Genomic DNA, 22,962 nt, shown 5'->3' with positions numbered 1-22,962 from the left:
GGGACATGTCAGTGTATGTTTAAACAAGGCATTTTTAATATCTTCGACTCTAATAGCATATAAATGCTCATAAATCCTCCTTTTGAGTTTACAGTAGTTTTCCAATGTAAAATGCACCACAGGTTTTACATAGGGCTAAATAAATCAAGCCTTCACTATTACAGTTGGAAAAACTACTACTCTGAATCTGATGGTCTCTTGACAGGATGTATACAGAATCCTGTCTAAGTATATATGGGCATTGGGCACATGCCCCACATTTGTAGGTTCCCAATTTCTTACAAGAAACAATAGAGCCATTATGCTCCAGCAAATCCTTGAGGTTCCTGCCTTTTTTATATGTAAATCCTAGGGTGTTGGTAAACAAAACATCCAAATCTGAATAACACCTAAACCTGCTCCAGTGTTGAGTAATAATGTTTTTAACCCTAGAGGTATTCTGATTATAAAACATCACATAGTTACCCCCAAGGTTTCTTGATTTCATCCCTGGTAACGTCACCCCTGGTTGTTGTGTGGTACCCTGCACATTTATTAGTACTATCACACTTGTATCTTCTGTTCCCAAAATAGGGGCAAACCTATTTTTTCTCCCATTCTTTACTTCCTCCAAAACCTCATCAATTAAATAGTTAGGATACTTCCTAGATATAAACATTTCTTTGACTCTCTGACTTTTGTCTTCGAAGTCCGAGTCCAAAGAGGTCATCCTACAACTACAGACAAATTGTCCCTTGATAATACTTCTCTTCTGTTTAAACGGATGGGAACTAGTGAAATATAGGTATGAGTTAGAAAAGGTTTCCTTTCTATATACATTAGATGTAAACTGCTGCCCTAGGACGTCTTTTTTAATAGTGATGTCCAGAAAGTTCATATAGTCATGTGTAATATGAGAAGTAAATTTCAAAAAATTAGTGGTATGGTTTAGATAGTCTAGGAATTCTGTTAACTTATCCATACTACCTTTCCAAAAAAATGCAAATATCATCCAGGTAACGTTTGTAATATACCCAATATTGTGCATATTCAGACTGGAACACAAACTTCTCTTCCCAAACCATGAGCACAATGTTGGCATAAGTAGGGGCACAACTTGCCCCCATGGCCACTCCCTGGATCTGTTTAAACAACTCACCCTCAACAAATATAAAGTTGTGTTTCAATACCAAATCCATCAACTCTGTATAAACCAGAAAAGTATTGTGGTCAAGTTTTCCATGTTGGTGAATGGCATCCTGGAACTATTCTGACCCTATAGAATGTGGAATCACATTAAATAAATCCTGAATATCAAGGGTTACAAATATTAAAGAATCTGAATACATGTTGCTATTAATGCTTCTCAAAGATTCCCAGGAGTCCTTAAGTATACCATTGGCCCTAACTAAAATATCTTTTAATTTTATATCCAAAAATTTGGCCAACAGATGGGTTTTAGAGCCATTGGCTGCCGCAATGGGTCTCAGGGGTGTATCCTCCACACTTTTATGTACCTTGGGAATCCCGAAAATAGCAGGGATACAGGGTCTGTCCACACTGAGATACTTAAAAGTGTCCTGGTTTATAAAATTGTCATTCAGCATGTCCTGTAAAACCAAATCAATCTTATGGTATGCTAAGTTAATCTCATTCTTGGATACCCTAACATACCTGTTGGTATCATTAAGCATATCCATCATCTTACTGGAATACAAACTACTGTCCATGAAGACCACCCCTCCACCTTTGTCGGGTTGCATCACCCTCAGGTATCTATTTTCTTGAATGGATTTGAGAAGTACCTTTTTTTCTCTAGTCATGTTAAATTTACCATGCCATCCGCCCCTATAAACATTCCTGATTTCTTCTTTGACCTCCCTTTCAATTTTTTTAGCTGGGGGTGTATAGGGGGATTATAGGCACTAGGTCTTCTTTCTTTTTTTGACTGACGAATAATGAGCACTACCCACATGTCACTCCACACCCCTTGCTCACTACAAATTCTATTAACTAGCTCTCCTTGCCGCTGGTGTAGGTCCCCCTTTGTGATCGTGGCCATGGATGTTTTTGTCTCTTGATTCCCCCCATTTCTTCAGTACTCTGTTAGTTGGTTGGGGTGAATTGCATTATGGTAGACGTTGTATCTACACTACCTTTTAAATCTTGTAATGTTGTAATAATGTGTTCTTCTTATTATGCCTGTTGTTATTAAAGCAAATAAAGTGTGTTTTGAAAGACAAAAAAAATAAATAAATGAAAACATACCACATTGACATATTTTCAATGGCAAACATTATACATCACATATGACTATACAGTCATTGTCAATCAAACATTGCGTCGCTCATTCAATTCCTACCTTTCCTTATATCTGATTCCTCCTCCAAAACATTATTCTGCATGTATTGATTCCACAATTACCTTTTTTTTCTATATAATTTGCTCCTACCCTTTTATAAAGATCTCACTTACAGTTCTTTTATTGTTGTTACTGTATCCACTACTTCTAATACAGTTGGGTTAGTCTTTGATTTCCATTTTCTAGTAATTGCTGTTTTTGATAGTCATCAGAATTAAACTCAGCAAAGCCTTACTATGTGTGGACAATTCAGATCTTGTATGACAGTTCAAAAAAAGTTATTTCCTTAGTTACAATAATTTGCTCACCCAGTATCTCTAAAAAAGTGTCTTTCCTTCAGCAAGAGGCCCAAAAGGCAAATGATTTGTGTGATAAAATATCCATTAGCCATATAAAAAAAAGAAAAGAAATAATGTTGTGCAGTAGAATTATTTGGAAAGGCACCAGGAAGGATAACATATTTGTTTGCAAATACATTTATGCATATACAAGTTTATTAATTAAAGAAGATGAATCAGCTTGAACCTAGTTATAAAATGTGAGAATGTTAAAGGGCAGATGCTGTCTCAGACACCAGAGTAAGTAAAGAACAATGAACGAACTGAGCCATTCACTTGCAGTAAACTGTCCTTGGGCTGCAAATATAAGAGCACATGCATTTCAGCCATTTGCAGAGCAATGTACAGCATGGAGTGGCACAGTGCTACAGTAAGGTACACAACACAAGACAGAAAGCATAGCAAGGCAGAAGTGGCCTACAGCACAATGACACAATGCTATGGTAGTGGCTATAACAAGAGACTGCAGCATAGCTGCTTGTGCACCCTGTGAAGCAATAATGCAGTGGGCACTTGAAGAATGAGACAGGCACATCTTTAATATGCAACAGAGCAGTCCTGGTAAATTGGGGAAAGAATCCCTTGTGCTAATCTATAGGAAGTTCAACAGAACCTAAATAAGCATGTCACCATATTGGTCAGCCACAGGGCTCTTTGTTTCTGCTTGAGTGGTGTCCTCCTTCCTCTGTAATTGAAGTAAATTGACTCTTACATTAAGAGCTGTAATACTTACCTTATAGCTTTAGGACACCTTAGGAAACCTTGTAAACTGCAATAGCCCTGCTACATTCGCCCTCACTACACTCGGGCTCTCTTCGCTGCCTTCCCTGCCCCCAATTCCCTCCTACCCCTAGTACCTCTAAATTTATAGTACTATAGACACTCCCCCACTTTCTAGATCCTATCTGCTTTCATCTGGGATAATTCCACCCACCCCCATTCTACTAACTACATTTTAATAGCACCTATTAGCTTTCATCTGGCATTCTCCCATCCCCCTTCCAGTACCTTTACCTCACCACTTTATCTTCTGGTGTTGCATCACCAGGTAAAACTGTTCCTTAACTCACTAGCTGAATCACAGATAATGATATACTCTTCTTTACTACCCCTCTTGTTCACACTGTACCTCCTTACCTTGTATAAAAAACAGTTTCTCATGGGATTTCAGGTCCCAAAAGGCCATACTATCACCCCAGCTGTAAATCCTTCCACCTTCAACCACACTTACAGTACCAGATCCTATCCAACATCTTGTTCAGTCTATCAACATCTCAACCCCAGGCACATTAGCTCTAGATCCAAACACTACCACAAACTAATAAACAAATTCCTGAAGTTCATCACCACGTATAGACTCAACCTAATACTTGGTGGTGATATTCACCACAACCCTGGCCCACTCACTTCAGATACACATACCCCCTCTACTTGCAATCTAAGCTACAAACCTATAATTAATAGGTCAACTAACTCTCTCCTAGTCTTTCATCTCAATATTAGAAGCATTAATAACAAGGTACATGAACTGCATGCACTTCTGGATATCCACTCCCCTGAGATTCTCTGTTTATCTGAAACCTGGTCAAAACCTAACACTAAAGACAATGAAGTGTAACCACCTGGGTGCAACATACACAGGCTGGATCGTGCTTCGAGGAAGGGGGGTGGGGTAGCTGTACTCTATAAATCTGAGTTGAATGTCACCATAGATGTAATGCAACCACCTCAGATTAATAACTCAGAGATTCTTGCCACCAAATTGCAACTTAATAAAAATAAATGCATTAATATCATCTGTATGTACATTCCCCCAGGTAACAATATATCTACATTTAAAGATATCCTGCACTGGCTATCATGTCACTACCCCCAAGAAACCCTACTACTTGGAGACTTTAACATAGACTGGGGCACCTGTTCCTCAGAATCCCCAACCACCCATATTAACCTGCATGCATTTACACAAATCATATCCACCCCTACCAGGATAGGTAAACCCAACCAAAAAGAAAGTATACTTGACTGGGTACTCATAAATAGTCACCCCCAACTGTACACCTCTCGTACCCTCTTTAATGGCATAAGCGATCACTTTCTCACATATGTAATTAAGCGCAAAACCATTAATTCCCAACAACCCTTACTCAGAAAGGTTAGAAACAATAAAAACTTTGACCCTGCCAAATTCCAACAAGAACTAAACTCATGTAATTGGTCTATTCTAAAACACCTCCTCTTAGAGGAAGCAGTAGGACACTTTAACAACAAATTCCTTGAGATCCTTGATTTGCATGCATCTGTTCGTTCAAAGAGAACCAAGGCAAAAACTGCACCATGGCTTTCTATGGAGTCTAAACTCAAAATTACCCTTAGAAACAAAGCATGGGCTTTGTGGCATTCTTCTAAAGACCCTCAAGATCACATTAAATACAGGCAATCCAGGAATGAAACCAAAAAAGCAATTTTACAAGACAAAAAACAATACTACTCTAATTTACAGAAAGTAAATCAAAATAACCCTCAGAAGTTTTGGGCAGGTTTAAATAATCTACTAAATCCTGGACAAACTTCAACCCCAGTCCCTGCTGCTACTATTGATAAAACCCCTGAAGATGTTTCTGATAGTTTTACCCAATTCTTTACTGAGACAATTCAAGCCCTAGCTAGCCAACTATCTCCTAGCTCCCATGGTCCTGAAAGTAGCACCCCTAGAAACCTACTTGCGTTCAGCTTCCAACCAGTCGCCACTTCACTTATCCGTACCTTGATCAAAAAATTAAAACCCACTACACTTTCTGCTGATCAACTCCCTGCCGAGTACCTACAAAAATGAGCTGATGCTATTGCTTACCCCGTCTCAATACTAATCAATCGAACCATAGTAGAAGCTAAAATTCCCACCATCTGGAAAATATCCTATGTAATCCCACTTCACAAAGGAGGCAGCTCTACTGAATTCTCCAATTATAGGCCAATAGCTATACTCTCTCCACTTGCAAAGATTATGGAAAAATGTATTCATAGACAACTCATGCACCACCTAATCCAGAATCACCTTATGGCAGACACTCAGCATGGCTTCCATCCTCATCACAGCACTACTTCAGCCCTCCTAGCATTTACCAACACCATAAACCATAATCACAACAATAATTATATATCCTCAGCCCTCTTTTTGTATCTTTCCAAGGCATTTGATATGGTTGATCACCAACTTTTAATCCACACCCTGCAAACATTCTGTCTAGATACTGGAGCCCTCCAATGGTTTCAATCCTACCTGAATGGTCGACAGCAGGCTGTCCTCTGGCAGAACAAACTCTCTAACCTTCTACCTAACATCCTTGGAGTGCTACAAGGCTCTATACTAGGGCCCTTGCTGTTCTCCATCTTCATTAATGACCTTTATACTGTCATCCCAAAAGTCAGCTGTATCCAATATGCTGATGACTCTACCCTGATTTGCTCAGCCACATCTCCAGTAGAGTTATGGTCAGCTACCCAAACCACCTTTAATACAATAGAAAACTGGCTTTCTGAACATCATCTGATCCTAAATCCCAAAAAAACTAAAATGCTGTTATTTTCACCAACACGTAGGTCTACTGCTTTCACCTTTACCATAAAATCAAATGACGGCACAATAATCTCCCCTGACCCATCTACAAAACTATTAGATGTCATCATAGACAATAATCTAAAATTTGACCTACATGTTAACCAAACTATCAAAATCATCAATAAAAAACTAGGGTCACTTTACAGAATAAAAGCCTTCCTAACCCCTCCAGCTAAAATTGCCATAGCTCGCTCTCACCTTCTTTCAACCCTTCTGTATGCATCCACTCTACTCTCGAATTTGAACAAGACTGTCCTTAACAAACTCTCAATTTGCTACAACCACATTGCCAGGTTTGCCACTGGGCTACTTTTTAGGACACATCATTGCATCAATCTAAATCAGCTTGGTTGGCTTGAACTACCCAGCCTAATCCAGTATAACCAACTGATTATGGCCTATAAAATCTTCTATAATCCGGACAATACTCCTGCACTTAAAAATATTATCACTCCCTATAACAATCCTAGACCGCTTCGATCCTCTAACAAACTACTAATTCAGACTAGCAAAATTAATAACACAGCCAGTGATTCTCTCTTTGCAAACTCTGTAAGTAGATCCTGGAACTCTCTTCCAGCTGATATTACCTTACTTTCCACCTTAGGTCAATTTAAAACTAGACTCAAACAACATTTGCCACTTAACTGGCTGTGTCAATGTATCAAGCCTGGCTAACTCTCTCCAGAATGTGTAAAAATCTGTTAACCAGTTTACTGTGTAATTTAATTTAATCCTGACTTGTGCTCAAGATTAACTGTAACCTGTGGAACTTGTTTAACTTGCTTACTTATGTAATCTCTGTAAATAGTCTGTTTGTAATATGTAATGCTGGCATTATGTAATGCTGTATCTGCTTACCCTTGGAGCTTTTCTCCCCGGGCCTCCACTGAAAATGGACACGCATCCAGTCAGACTATCCCGGTCAACAAATGTAAAATAAAAATAAAATAAAAATAAAAGTTAAAATCCTGTGAGAATTAAAAGCTAAGTGTTTGATTGAAATTAAAGTGAGAGTTAAAGGTAGAGGTATCATGGTCATGGAGAGAATATTTTATTTGCAGAAAACATGCACATTTCTAAATGATGATAATATATATGTAGAATGATTTTTAGATATGATGCATTAACATTATTGCTAAGGCTAAAACTGTTTTATAGAATTTATTTATGAAATTTTCACTATCTCCATAATTGATTGATTATTTTTTTGTGTCTACACCTGTGATACCCATTATATACCGACAACATTTACAGCCTGTGTTCTTAGGATCATAGAATCATAGGAGCTTGCTAGGCTATCAACTCAGAGGTCATTTTAAGCCTAGCTGTTTCATCCCAATGTAATACCATAGAAATGTTAGTCAATATCCAAGACTACATTTAGTGATGACTGCCTATGTGGGTGCTATTCCTGGTAAGAATTTATGGTGCCCCATTTACTCGTCCAGGTTCCTCTTGAACAGTGTCATAGTGGTGCTCTGTTTCACATGCATATCTCAGGGTCTTTAGAGATATAAAAAACTTAAATAATTTACAGATGTGGTATGAATCAGCTACACCTACAGAAGATGTATTATTTGTTACATTAGATGATAACTCTTTATTTACAGTAATACTGAACGCCTACAGGAATGAAAGTGTCCATTCAGTCTCCTGCCCACAGAGTCAATGTTCCACTTCATGTATTAATTTAGTTTGTCTTATGCTTGAATTATTATTAGAAAGTAATGTGATATGTTTCTAATATTAAATTATATGCAGACTAAAAATGCAATGAGCGTGGCATGTGCTCATAAGTATGCCAACTTGGTTTTAGTTGCATGAGAAGAAATGTGATTTTTTCATGAGATTGACTTTACTGACAATATTTTATGTTATTATCATTTTGTGGATGATATGTTCTTTGTCTGGAATGATAAAACTGACATGTTAAATAGTTTTGTGCAATATTTGCACAATACCATTGATTTTCTAGAGTTTTCACTTTCAGTGCCATTCTTTAACATTAACTTTTAGATGTTACTATATCACATGAGGCGGATGGTTGTTTGAGTACTTATGTATTATAAACAATCCAGGAAAAATTATTTACTACTGAGACAGAGCATGAGTCCTAAGTTTATATATAACAATATAGTTAAGGAACAAATGCTGAGGGTGGTGTTTCTGACAAGTAATGAGGGAGATCTCTCACAAGTTTTAAATAACTTGATGAAAGATCTTGATGAAAGGAGATACTCTGAGACAAAACTAGATGGGGTCATGATATAGCGCTGTGAAGCCAGAAAATTAAAGACTAAACTTTTTTTGGTTTACGTTCTGAACACAATCAAATATGAATTTTAAGTTATGTAATAAACATAGCCTACCTCTCACATACTCTACAGGTATCAGCCCTATATGTGATATATTATGTCTGCATCCATTTTCTACTTTTTAAAATAATCCTTCTTGTAAGAAACAATAGGGAAAACAGCAAAGAATGGCACTTTTCTTTGTAGGAATTACAGTTATTGTAAATATATTCTACAGCAAAACAAGTTTATACATCTGGTGACCAAGTCTATATATCTTATAATTTTTATACCGACTGTTAACACACAGAACCTGGTATATTTAGCAATGGGCGCTGGAAGCTTAAGTCTTTTTATGTTAGTAAAAACAATAGGCATTTGAAGACAGATTTTATAATAATATTTGTGATATTAAGAAATCTAATAATGCTAATGATTTAGCAAAGCATGTCATCTAGAAAGATATTACACATAGTTTTAAATTTATGGTTTTACAGTTAATAAAATGCCAATATACATAGCAGTGACATTAAAAGTATGACAGAAAAATATTAGTATGAATGGATTGCATGACTTAATGTTGTCAATGATCTATGTTTAAATGACAGTTATAGTAGTAAACCAGTTTTAAACAGTATACAGTTAAGACAATCATCGGTGGTTTTTAAATTGTTTGCTGAACTGATAGCATATAGGATGGTATTTAAGTATTTCAGTTTTTGTTATATTTTATAAATTTGAAAAAGCATTTTAGACTTGAAAGTACTTGCTACAAACAAATGTATTCTTCACTCAAGGTTTATGCTGTGATTTTTGCTATCGGATCTTCAACATATTTATAAATAAAATTCAAGCAGTCTCTGACCATCAGATTTAAACCATCATGCTGATTACTAACACTAACATACCCTGCTCTTCAGTTAAATAAGTCCCAGTCCCAGATGATCTGCAATGGTTCTTTACAAACACTGAAAACTGGCTAGAACAATCAAAACTACTTCTAAATCCAAAGGAAATTAAATAAGGGTATTTTCATCTCCAACCCAACTTTCAGACTATTCTGACTTATATATATATTATCAGTCATTAATAATTTAACTGAGCTAGTACAAAATAGAAAGCTACTTGGAATAAAAATAGACCATAGATTAAGATTTGATCAGCACATCCAACATGCAATACAAAAATAAATAAATAAATAACCTTAATAAGGAGTTTTTTTATAAAATAAAACATTTGCTAATGGAATATGCACAAAGGCCTATAGCTCAGACCTATCTACTCCCAAGTCTCCTATGTACCCCATCAATTTTCATTTACCTTCACCCCCTCTCAACTAGCTAATCTAAAGCAATATTATAATAAAATTTCAAAATTTACAACTAACCACATTAACCAAGCACATCACTGTCTTGCACTTTTCTCATTGTACTGTCTGGCGTTATTTAATCTACTAGCCTATTCTTATATTAAGATTACTCAAAATATCCTTTATATCCCGGGCAGATACCCTGCCACCACTCAGTTACTAAACTGGTACATGCCCCACCAAATATCTGTTCTTACTCGACCAACACCTGGTACTTGCTCAAAAAGCTAAACAATCATAATGGTCTGTGTCTATATTTATTTATTATTTGATTTATTTTACATTTGGTTACCGGGAAACTCCAACTGGACATGGATCCTTTTTCAGCAGAGGCCCAAGGAAAAAAGCACCACATATAAAATTTATGACAAGTTGCATTATTTAAACAAATGACATAAATTCATATAATAGCACCAACAATATAAAATACAAGCTTCAATAGTAAGTAGTTGTTACATTTTAGCAGCTGTCAATAATTAAAAAAAGGCAGGACACAAGTACGTATAACAATAAGAGATGTGAGGAGACTAGAAGTGTGGGATGAAGGTGTGATTGATAAGTACAGAAAACAGGAGAGAGTGAGAGAAGAGAGGGTCCTAGTATTAACCTGGACTGTCACAGTTGCAGAGCCATGAGTTCAACAAGTGTGTTGGTAAGGACTTTTTAAATTCATGTATGGAAGCTATAGCTGTGATGAGAGGGGGAAGTTTATGCCATTGTTTGGCTATTGTGTTAGAGTAGAGGGATAAGCCAGCAGTGTTATTATCTTTAGTTACTTTGAGGAGATGTTTGTTAGTGGAGCGGAGGCTATACTCTGTATATCCTGTTAAACTATGGAACTCAACCCTGGCAGATACCAAGAATATTTCAAATTGTGTATAATTTAAAATGTCTTTGAAGACATACCTTTCAAGAAAATGGACATACACTTGTATCTGTAATGTAAAATCCCCCTGAAATTATACCTATCAATAAAACAGTCAAGCTGTTGTACCAACGTCATTGCAAGGTCCCTTCCTCATGCAGTCAGATCAAACAGCTATCACAAAATGTTCTCATTTTACTATAGTAATCTTGTAATGGGCTTCAATTGAATTCATGCATATGTTTTATTTGGTGCCTGTGTAATAAAATTATAGTCAGAGTATGTAAATACACTGTGAAATAATGCTGATTGTTTTATATGTGTGTGTGACTTTTATGTAATGTCTATATTATGTTCAATAGATGTGCCTGAACTTGCATGATGAAATACTATAGTGTATTTAATATGGTGATCACCTGTTAAGATAGTCCCAAGTTTTCTATACATTTTACTTTCAGCTAATTTCAATGTGGTCTGCACCTGTCCCCTCCAGGCTTCCAAGCACTGATTAGAAACTTTATCCACCTCCATAGTGCCTTTTTTAGACAATGCCAAGCTGACAAATCCAACAAAATACCAAAATCAACTAAAATGAACCTCAGGGTGCTACTGTTCATTGCCAGGATCCTAAATAAAAAAATGCACTCCCTCCAAGTCCTCTTCACATTAAAGACTATAGATGTGTGCAGTTGCAGAGATATGGTTTAAAGCAACAGAGAGTACCCCAGAAATGCAAGGTTTCATTGTCTTCCACACTTTTATACTAGTAGCTGCACAGACAATGGCTAAAGAAGGAGGTATCTTGATATTAATTAATATCAAGCATATGTCTAGGATGTTCAAACAGGATGATGCAGTAGAGTTTCTCCATGTGCAGATCACCATGCAAAAACAGTATATCATAGCCAGCTATAGGTCTCCATCCATCTCCCAAGAGGCTTATAATGCATACTTGAACCTACTGGAAACACTTACCATCCATCCTAACACCCAACTCAAGGGAGACTTTAATTACCCCTTTATATGGCCTCAAATCTGCAGGCACAGAGATTTCTGGACTTCGTAAATACAAACACACTTGACCAAGCAATGAAAATGCCCACTAGAGGCTCCGACATACTGGACTCTCACAAATATGGGAGAATACTGCACCCCCCAATATCTCATCCTCCCTGGTAAAGTTTGACCATAAAGCTGTGTCTTTCAGAATCAAAATCAACTCTGTAACCCCAGTAAAACAAGTAAAAGTTGCTAACTAGTCAAAGGCAAACTACCTTTCATTAAGTGATAGCTTGTCAAAACTGAATGCCCTTCAAACGTTAAAAACACAGCAACCTAGGCTGAATTGCTGACAGAATCTTTGTACAACCATGTCAATAGCTGCATAGAAGCTGCTGTACCTACCAGAAATAAGCCCAGGACTAGCCGCAGAATCTAAACACTCTAGTGGCATCCCAAATTAAACAAGATATATAACAAAAGGAATAAAATATGATAAAAATCAAAAAGGGTAATTCTCATAAAGATAAAACCTCTCTCATCAAACTAAATAGGCAACTAAAAAGGATGATTACATCAAACAAAGCCAACGTTGAGGTTGAGATAGCCTCCCAGGAGAAAGATAACCATAAGGCCTTATTCAAATATGTCAGAAACCTCAAAGACAGCAGGCTGCAATGTGCTGCACTGGTGGCAAATGGTGTCACATTCACCAAGGTTGGCAATATAGCAAACCTGTTGGGGACAAATTCAGCTCCAACTGTACCTCTCTCTCATGCCTAACCATTCCTCAAGAAATAACCTGAAACATAACCCCTCCAACTACAAGTAGGGACCATGTACTGGTTACAATTTCTAAAACCAAGAACACAGTCTCAGTGAGCTACAATAACAACCTTAGATGCCTCCTGAATAGTCTAAAATATGACTTATCAGGACCCTTGGAGTCACTATTTAACTATAGTCATCTTTATGCCATGAGAGTGGAAGACTGTGATGGTCATCCACCTTTATAATGGACGACCTTCAACAGAACCTGGAAACTTCAGTCTAACTAGTCTTAATTGCAAAGCCATGGAAATAATTATCATAGAAATGATCAACAAAGATATAAGAGATTTCCAGACACTGGAGGCATCCTAGTTTAGCTTTGTCAAAGGAGGGTCATGCTTACTGAACCTGGAGAACTTCTTTGAAAAGGTCAATTAGACAACAGATGAAAGGAAAACAGTGAATACTGCCTAGCTAGATCTGGCTAAAGCATTTGATACAAAACACCACAATGGCATTGTCAGCAAACATATGCAACTAAGAATAAATCCCTTCATAACACACCAGACGGCAAGCTGGAATCTCTCAGGACTCTGTCCTGGTCCTGCTCCTCTTTGGCATCCACTTTTTGGAGGTCAAAGCCAATGTCAAAAGCCTCTGGCTGACCAGGTTCACAGATGACTGCAAATTATGAGTAGTCATTGAATTCCCCCAAGATGAAAACAACCATCAAGAAGTTCTAACACAGACAAACACTTGATGCAAAGCCATGGCTTAAAACTCAATTCCAAGAAATACATTATAGTACCTTTTGGGAAGTCAGCCATGCCAGGTAACTACATCTGCAATAAAACACCCCAGAATGTTGATTCACTAATCAGGGATCTGAGAATTCATGTAGATTGTAACCTAGCCTTTGACCAACATGTGCCCAGGTAGTATGAAAATGCTTCAATGTTGCTCAACTTATAAGTAAAGGCATGGCATCTAGGTCCATAGAGGGCATTGCACCGCTATACTTGGACCTCATCAGAACCATCATAGATCAATGTCCCCTTCTATATATACTTGACCAGACACACACAGCAACTGGAATGTCCACAACAATTCTGTACAAAAAGAGTACAAGAGGTAAAGAAAATGTGCTGTGCTGATCATCTTAAAGTCTTGTCTCTTTAGTCTGCATCATATAGGCTACTTACAGAGGATATTTATCCCTGGATCCTGTTTTGAGGAACCTTTTGCACATTCACAAAGCAAAAAACATCAAATCAGCTAGAACAAAAGACCTAACCTTTGCTTGCAACATAAATAGGACATGTTGGAGAGACAGATATGTTTCTCAGAGAATTCCCATTCTTGGGAAGAGGCTTCCCATCCATATGAAGCAGAGTTCTTCCTTAACCCTATTTAAGAGTAACTTAGACCAAAGTATTGGTAATCAGAAGTTCACCCCTGATCTGGCTCTATGTCTCTGATGGACAGATGCAGTCAGTAAATTATCCCATAAATAAATCAAATTTGTAGGTCACCATTGGGGTGGCTTATAAGGGCCCTACTGGTTGTTACCCTAGTATATACCTATGAACATATGAATCTATGCAATGTGGAGCTTTCCTCCTCAGGTTGCTGCTGAAAAAGGGCTTTGTCCACTTGGACATTCCTAGTATGTGAAATAAATAAAATTAATGTGTATTTTGCAAACCATCAAAACTGCTGTCAATTGCTAAGTTTTTCCAGCTGTTTTGTGAGCTGCCAGAAATAAGCTGTCTGATTTCATCTGGCTTGTTTCATATCTGCTATGCTGATTTTCCTCACCCTTATCCTTATGTGACTTTAAGGCCAGTGTCTCTGTTATTGCCCACCTCTTACATTAATTTGATTACCGAATTGCCTCCCTCTCCACTTTCGTTGCTATTGTGCGCAGCACAAAAGTAGCAATTGTGTAAGAAACTTAATATTTTTAACTTTCCTCTGTATTTTATAGATCCAGAATACTGAGTACCCACCTAACCATCCAGTGCTGCTCTTGAATTGACTGTTTTTCTACTAACTGACTTTGGAAATTCTTCCCAGACTCACCTCATCTTCATATATTAGTGAACATTAGTAGAACAAACTGGGAAATTCTTCCCTCTTAGACAGCTAAGCATGAATTACTTTTGTTTTCTCTCTGCCTGCTTAGCGCACAGTCCATAACCTGGATGGTTTAACACATTTCCCATACATCTTTTAAATTCTACTCATCCTATTGTTCTAGTACAGAGACCTTTCTTACAAATTCACTTCATTAGCATTTATTGCTGCCCCATTATTTCACCAACCACTAAATATCAGCAAGTCACAGGTTAACTCACCATCTCTTGGCAGACTGATAGCAATCGGAAAATTAGGCAATGCAAGACCCTGACTCGTGCTTATTGATGGCATTTTGATTCTTCCATTAACTGATTCCATATGCGAGAGGTCTGAGTATGTGCTAACTTTGAAGGTTACCCAGCATATTGTCATTTCTGATCCCCACAGCACACAACTATGCTCACCATTTCCTAGACAAGAAAATAACTCTTTATTACTGCAGTGGTGGTGCTGTGTCGCCTCACAGTAAGATGCTATCCAGTTCGATTCTCAGCTAGAGCGTCTTCTGCGTGGAGACATGCGTGAATGGGTGTACCTTCGTTGAAGGTTGTGCGTCAGGGCTGGTAATTCTGCACGTAAAAAACAACTACCAATCATTAGCAGACCGGAGTTCCACTGTGGTGACCCCTAACCGGGAAAGGCCAAAAGACACAACAACCCTGCAGTACTTAAAAAGTCCATGTCTAAACTACTAAGGCCTCCTTGACAAAAAATTGGTATACAGAACACTTGGCATCACACTAACAGGCAAACAACATACAAAGATACTACAGAAACACAACTAAAAAAAGTAGTCTGCTGATAGGCCTAAGGCATCTTCTAATGTCTTAGTCATACGTGACTACACAGTCAGACACATAGATGGTCTAGTCACCAGGCCGAAGAGAAATAGAGTGATGGTTAGCTGCCTCTTGCATATGAGGATCTGCAGTATCACTGGTGCCCTGAAGTTTTTTCATCCTCCATACACATATGACATGGTCATTGAGCACATAGGACTGAGTAATTTGAGACATGCCACCTTAGATCATATGAAGTGGTAGAGCACTCATAATATGTATCTGAAATTGGTGTGAAACTAATGTTCAGCAGTATCCTACCATTGGAAAGAATGATGCCACAATGCAAACAAAAGATAACTGATTTCAATTCTTGGCTTAACTATTGGTGTCATAATAAGGGTATATTTATATATCAGACTGGGAGGAGAGAATTGGCAGTCCTGACTGCTTTGCTAGGGATGGCATACAGCTACCTCCTCATGATTTATGCATACTGGCCAGGGCCTTTTGGCTGCCTCTAGTGAAATTAGCTACCCAAAATAAAAACTATATAATGATAGAACTGTTCAATTCTATCAGCCTAAACCGTAAATTGTGGTTACAGAATCACATTTGCAGAACAGTGATGACACCTGTACAGGTTAGGGTTTAAGTGCCTATTACTCTTTCAGACCCAGCCTGGAAAATGATAATGTTATTGATAGAGGCTTGTTTGTATCTTTACAGAGCCACCTCACCTCCAGACTCTTAAGCCAAGACAATGACCTAAAACTTCTCCATATCCTTTTCACAGTAAATTGAATGCTGCAGCATATCATAGCCAAGTATTGTACCCACCCCACTTCAACTGCTGCACATAATGCATATCTAAGCAAACTGATATCCCTCCCTAAAGATCCTAACACTATTGTCTTTAGAGACTTCAGCTATCATTCCATTAACTGGGAAGTCTAAACCAGCTCAAATAAATAAATAGATAGGGAGCTGAAAAATATTGGACCTAGTTCTCACTAATATTGCCACCCTATGCTCAGCAGCTAGAGTTACCACATCACCTATGCTCAGAACCTAGAGTTATCACATCACCTATGCTCAGCACCTAGAGTTATCAAATCACTGATCAAATCTCACCACCATTTGGTAATACCCACTATAATGGTAAAACTTGCCATAAAACCCCTGCATCTAGAGACTGCTCTGAGGCAAAAGTAATCTAGCTAACAGATGACCTGATAAAATTGCCCTCATCACTTGAATTACCCCATTTCACATGTCGCCATGTTTAGGAAAATGTCTATTCCCTCATTTAAACATGCACTGAGGCATTTGTTCCCATAAGTCAGAAATACAATGCCAAATTCATGAACAAAAACTGCAGTGGAACTTTAGTATAAACACTCATAGCCTATAAAAACAAATGTAATAGCTATTATTAACAGACAAATTCAAAAAGATCAACAAATAGCTCAGAAACAAAATCAGATCATCCAAAAGTAGATTCAGATTTAGAATTTCTACCTTTGTTAATGACAACCAGAAAGTCTTCTTCATCTAAGTCTGAAACATTACAAGTAAGATTCTGGAATGCCCAAAACTAATACATAACAAGAAAGCGTATTCATCCTCCAGGCACATAGCCAACATTTTATTTCAGAAATTCAGGTCAATCTTGATTCTTTTATCTTCTCTAACTTTTACTAACCTTTGAGGACACCCACACCACCATATCTGATCCCTTATAACCAGGACCTGAATGTTCTCTCCAAGGCCAAAATCACTTGTTCTGTGGGTCCTGACAATGTACAAGGCTGCTTTCTTGTCAGCACCAGACACTGTCTGGTTGACTCACTACTAAGCTTATTAAACCTCAGCCTCTCCACTGGATTCATGCCACAAGAATGGATAACTGGGATAGTCATCCTGTTCCACAAAGGGGTATCTATTACTGCTCTACAAAACTGTAGATTTATAAGCTTCAACAGCCTTTTATCTGCAAAGTAATAGAATGTTAAAGGTAGATACTGCCTCCTAAACAATGAAGGCTACTTTTAACAAGTCACCGATGCATTAGACTTGAGCAAATGAGTTCACGATGACTACATAGACCTGGCCAAGATTCTTGATACCATCCCACATTCTAGCAATATGATCAAGCTAGTTAAACTAAATTTTAATCCCTATATTACCCACTGGATAGCATACTGCCTAATGGAGAGAACCCAATCTACTAGTGTGGAGGGACACTCTCTTCAAAAAGAGTAGTTACCAGATGTGTCCACCAGGAATCGGTCATAGGACCACTTTTCTTTGGTATTTACTTCTGTGGTGTCAGCACTGATGTCAAGGACACATGGCTAACCAGATTTGCAGAAGACCACAAACTTGGAGCTGTCATTGACTTCCCATCCAACTGCCTAATTCTTCTGCAGGTATTAACACACAGAGGTAAGTGGTGCCTGGACTATGGCCTAAAACTAATTCAAGGAAATGCAGCACTCTATTCTTAGACAAACCTGGGCACCTATGCACTTACCAGATAGCTGACATACCTTAAAAAGTTGACCGAGCCATTAGGAACCTGGCAGTTCCATATACAATGAACTATCTCTGATTATCATGCATCCACTGCTGTTAAGAAATAATTTTGCCTTGCCAGACTATTCCTCAGGGGTATTTTTTTCCATATCTAAGGAAATCATCATCCCTGTCTACTCCTTCCTCATCATGTCCATAATTGAATACAATGGCCCCTTTAGCATGTTCCTGTCTAACTATATGACCCAGCTTGAAAGACTGCAGCATTTCCTTACTAAGATGATCAAAGACATGTCTTCTTTCATCTACCCAGACTCTCTTAAAGCATGCTGTCTCTTTTCTGTTTCCCTCAGACTCTTGAGGGGTGTCCACTGTCTAGCTTATACTGCCTCAAATTATCCAGTCCTATGTGACTACTGAACATCCACAAGACTAGTTACACACTCAACAGCCATGCAAGAGATTGTTACTACCACTGAATCATAAATATGATCTGCCAACAAGATAGATATATATCCCAGAAAATCCCTTTTTAACGGTGTAGACTTTCTTTGGCTATAAAGGAATGGTAGTTAGTTCCATGAACTTTTTTAAGCATACACTGCATGAATGGATGGACAATTGTAAATACACCCTGGGTCTGGCCTCTATAACCCTCATTGAAATGTGTCAACACTAAGAATAAATTAGTCATATCAAAGGGTACCTATGATTTGTGGTATTGGCTAGACTACTACTGGTCCTCTGAATCAGCAGTCTACTTTTGCCCTATGAGCCTATGGACCTATAACATAGTTTGACAGCTATCTTGAGAATTTCAGAATAGGTGTCAAATGTCACAGCTTGACGTGTATATCAACAGCTTGTTTTCAATAGCACAACACTTTAATATGTACTATTCCTTTTTCTTTTCTATATCTTCTCCATGGCTAAGTGGTGCAATTAAAATTAACTTCACTGTCAAAGAGGAACAGTCCATTATAGCATTTATTACTTGAATCACAACTTCACCCAATACAGAAAAGTATCAAACAGCCAAATGATAGCTTCTCAAGCCTTTTGGCTAATAACAAATACAGTAAAATGCCAAATGTTAATTTTCAGAATTATTTAAAAAAGAAATATATGTTATTTCCCTGATATTTGTTTTCAGTCAGTTTCATTTTTTTTCCATTTTGTTCTAGTGAAATATGAAATGTCAAAGCACCTCTTAGACTCATTTGTCCCCCTCCCCAAATTCTGTACAGTACAGTTCAGATATTTCAGGTTAGCATTTAATCCAACACAATAACACTGTACTGTTAAAACAGGAAAGAAATAATAAAAGAAAGGAAACACTCCATCTGGTTAAATGCAAAGCATAATATCACAGCTCAAATTAAAAATGCCAATTCTAGTTTTCTAAAATTAATTTTTAAAATACAGATGCAAAGACACCTAGACACGTGTTACTAAAACACACACCTACAAAAAGCCATGCAAAAGTCACAGACAAATATACATACAACATAAATGCACACACACACATGCCAGCATAAACACAACACACACAAACAAAAGCACAGAAACTCACACACACATACATACACATTCTTGAACACAGACACTCACATACTCATAAGCACTCATTCTCACACACAGGAACACAAATAACCACAAGAGCAAAGGAGCACGCACACACCCGCAGACACACACACACACACACACACACACACACACATGCAAACTCACACAAACACACAGGCACACATACACACAAACTGGAAAAAGGCCATCTTGTTAAGCTGCCCTCACTGCGTTTAAGCACTAGACTTACTCTAGAACATAACTGCCGTTAGTGGCCACCAGATTGTCAGATAGCTTTTGAATACTTTATTCCAAATGAAATTTTAACTGCTTTTAAGGATGTTTGCATTTGCTGCCACTTTCTTCCAAAGTTGCAACACCTTCTTTTTGGAAAATGTGTTGTATACAGCAGCAGGCAAAGCTCCATGCACAACAAAGAAATATGCTGTGTGTGCTGATAGTAACCCAGCTGTTATGTGTTCTCAACATGAACGTCAAGCATCCCTCTTGAGGTGGATTTCTTGACATGCATGTCATGAATGCATAACACTCTGGTTATGACAGATAAACTAATCATAATTCTACATTTCTAGCAACTACTAACAGCACATTATGTGAAGTAGTTCTCTATAAATGCTGAAAGAAAATAACTTTTTCCTGTTAAAAAAGTCAAGCAGCAAAGTAAAATATCATTTCAATGCCCAGAACTGAAGACCCAGTTTTATTCCTATAGCACTGCTGAAAAGCAATACAGTATAAGGACCCATTGATGGGATGCTTCTTCTCATGCTCAGTGGTTTACAGTTCCTGATTTTTGTAAAGGCCTGTAAAACTCTGCTTTTGACCAGTAATTTGTCAACTTACTTGGAGACTCAGACCTAGTGAGTATGTGCATATGTGAGCATGCTTGTGTGGATGTGTGTGTGTGTGTGTGTGTGTGTGTGTGTGTGTGTGTGTGTGTGTGTGTGTGTGTGTGTGTGTGTGTGTGTGTGTGTGTGTGTGCGTGTGCGCATGTGCATGTGTGTGTGCATTATATTCATGACTTTAGAAATAGTGGTCGTATTAGGCATGACATTTTTGGAAACAGAAATAAGTCATTCATGTTCAGGAAAACACAGTTGTATAACATTTCTCCTGCTAATGATAACAAATATATCAGCACTTGCCAGCTACACTAGAATAGTGTGGATTAGAAAATGTAAACACTTGTATAGTGCATGAATTCAGACATTCACATATTTTAAATAAGATAAATTACCTCAGATGACATACACCCAATACTCACATGTTACTGTATTGCTAAACAGGTCTTCTTTTCCCCACAGCAATATCTCATGAGTCACCGTATGCCTTGTTAGGAAATTATGCTCTTTAACTATTCTCACATAGGGCTGAAGTGACATCCCAGAACAAACTAATCTCACTCTTCCTGCCTTAAAGATGACAGCTTATCATGACTTAAAAGCAAACTGCCTTAGGAGTCTAATGAATCCATGACTTGGAAAAGTTAAACTAAAGATCTTAGAGAACAGAGCAGTACTGACTGTATGCCTTGAAAGTACCTCAGAAGCTAACACTAGATGAAGATTTCCCTACATAACGATTCTTCTAAGCAGTGTTTCATCTTAAGTATATACAGTCTCAAGGTATATGATTTTTGATGCAAACTTTTACTCTGATTATCTGACATTGTTGATACTTATCTTTTATTAAGCATTTCAAAAAAGAGTGTTTAAGTGGTGAAAGCAAGTTACTAGGGTAATTTGGTCAGCTGTGGCCAGACAGATCAATAGAACTAATTCAACATCACAAAATGCAGCACAGGATAATATAACATACTGCCAGCTACTTGCTGCTAGTGTTTGTTTATAAGTTTGTACCTAACCTGAGAGCCTGCATAGTCTACTTCCTGAGACCTAATAAAAAAATAATGAATAAATCTGCAGCATTAATCCCTGCTCCTATTTAAGCATTTCTTGAGTCCATCTCTCTTTTATCACATATAGTAATCTAGTCATGACATAAATATTCCTTCTGCCAACATTACTAGGTTGACAGTCACCATTCCACTTCTATTGCTCTTCTATTTTTCCTACTCTGCAGTTAATCAGAGTCAGTCAGTTAATCAGTCACTGTGCAGTTTAGTACAGATCATGCTTGCCTTACCCAGCCTCATTATATATAATTCTTAGGATGAAGAGTATCCCAAAATCTTTATCCCTGCTAACTGCAGCATTTTCTCACATTTGTCTTACGACAGCATGCTCACACCACATATGGATACTGTCTGCACCATCTTCTATACATATACAGTGTTACCATCAATACCTGGGCTGAGTCTGAAATTGGTCAGTACTGATCAGTGCACTATGCTGGTAAACAGACATACATACATACATACATACATATGTAAATATATAAATAAATAAATGCTTCCTTAAATAGTCTCCTAGGTGCTTCATACCTATTCTGAAAATGTCTTATTGCCTTTGTACAAGGTTTGGCAGCTTGAGTTTCTTAAATTTATTTATTTATTTATTTATTTATTTAAATTTGTTGACCTGGAGTGTCCGACTGGACGTGGGTCCATTTTCAGCGGAGGCCCGGGGAGAAAAGCTCCACAGTAAAATAAACAGACAGTAGTTACATTGGATTACATAGCGATTAACAATTTAACATAGAAATTACTTACAACATATTTACAGATGAAGAACATAGTACATCAGTAGACAACTAGAATCTTTATCTGTGAAGTACATAACAGGCATTAACAAATGTAACAATGAGAAGTTCCTGCTGTATAATAAGTACTAGGCTTATGAACATCTGAGCTTGCTATCATCAAGGTAGTTAGTGGAGGTGGAAGAAAGGTAGTAGTTGGATGGGGTGGATGATATTAGAGTGGGAGTTGCAAGGGCATAGCCAGCATGTTTTTATGTGTGCTTTTAATAAAGTTTTGAAGTTGGTGCATGATGGTACGTAGGTAATTGTGGGTGGGAGTGAGTTCCATAATTTGGCTATGGCACAAGAGAATAGTGCTTCACCAGCAGAGTTATTGGCTTTAGTGATCTGCAAGTGATTTTTGTTGCTGGATCTTAGTGGTCTGGTGGTACATAGGGTTGGAGTAGATTCTGGAGGGATGGGACATTTAGTGGATGGTTTACTAGTTTGTGGGCAAGTGAGAGTTGATACCACTGAAGGAGGTGAGGGAGTTCAAGCCAGCCCAGTTCAGCAAGTGTGCATCTTTCTATTATCCCACATCAACTTTTTCATGGTGTTCTGCCACCTAGCTGTCCTTTAAGCTTGCCATTGTTCTAACTCTGCCTCCTCCTTTCAAG

This window comes from Protopterus annectens, chromosome 5.part0 (genome assembly GCF_019279795.1).
Source record: "Protopterus annectens isolate FY-2018-M chromosome 5.part0, PAN1.0, whole genome shotgun sequence".
Classification (NCBI taxonomy): Eukaryota; Metazoa; Chordata; order Ceratodontiformes; family Protopteridae; genus Protopterus; species Protopterus annectens.
This window is presented reverse-complemented; position numbering follows the sequence as displayed.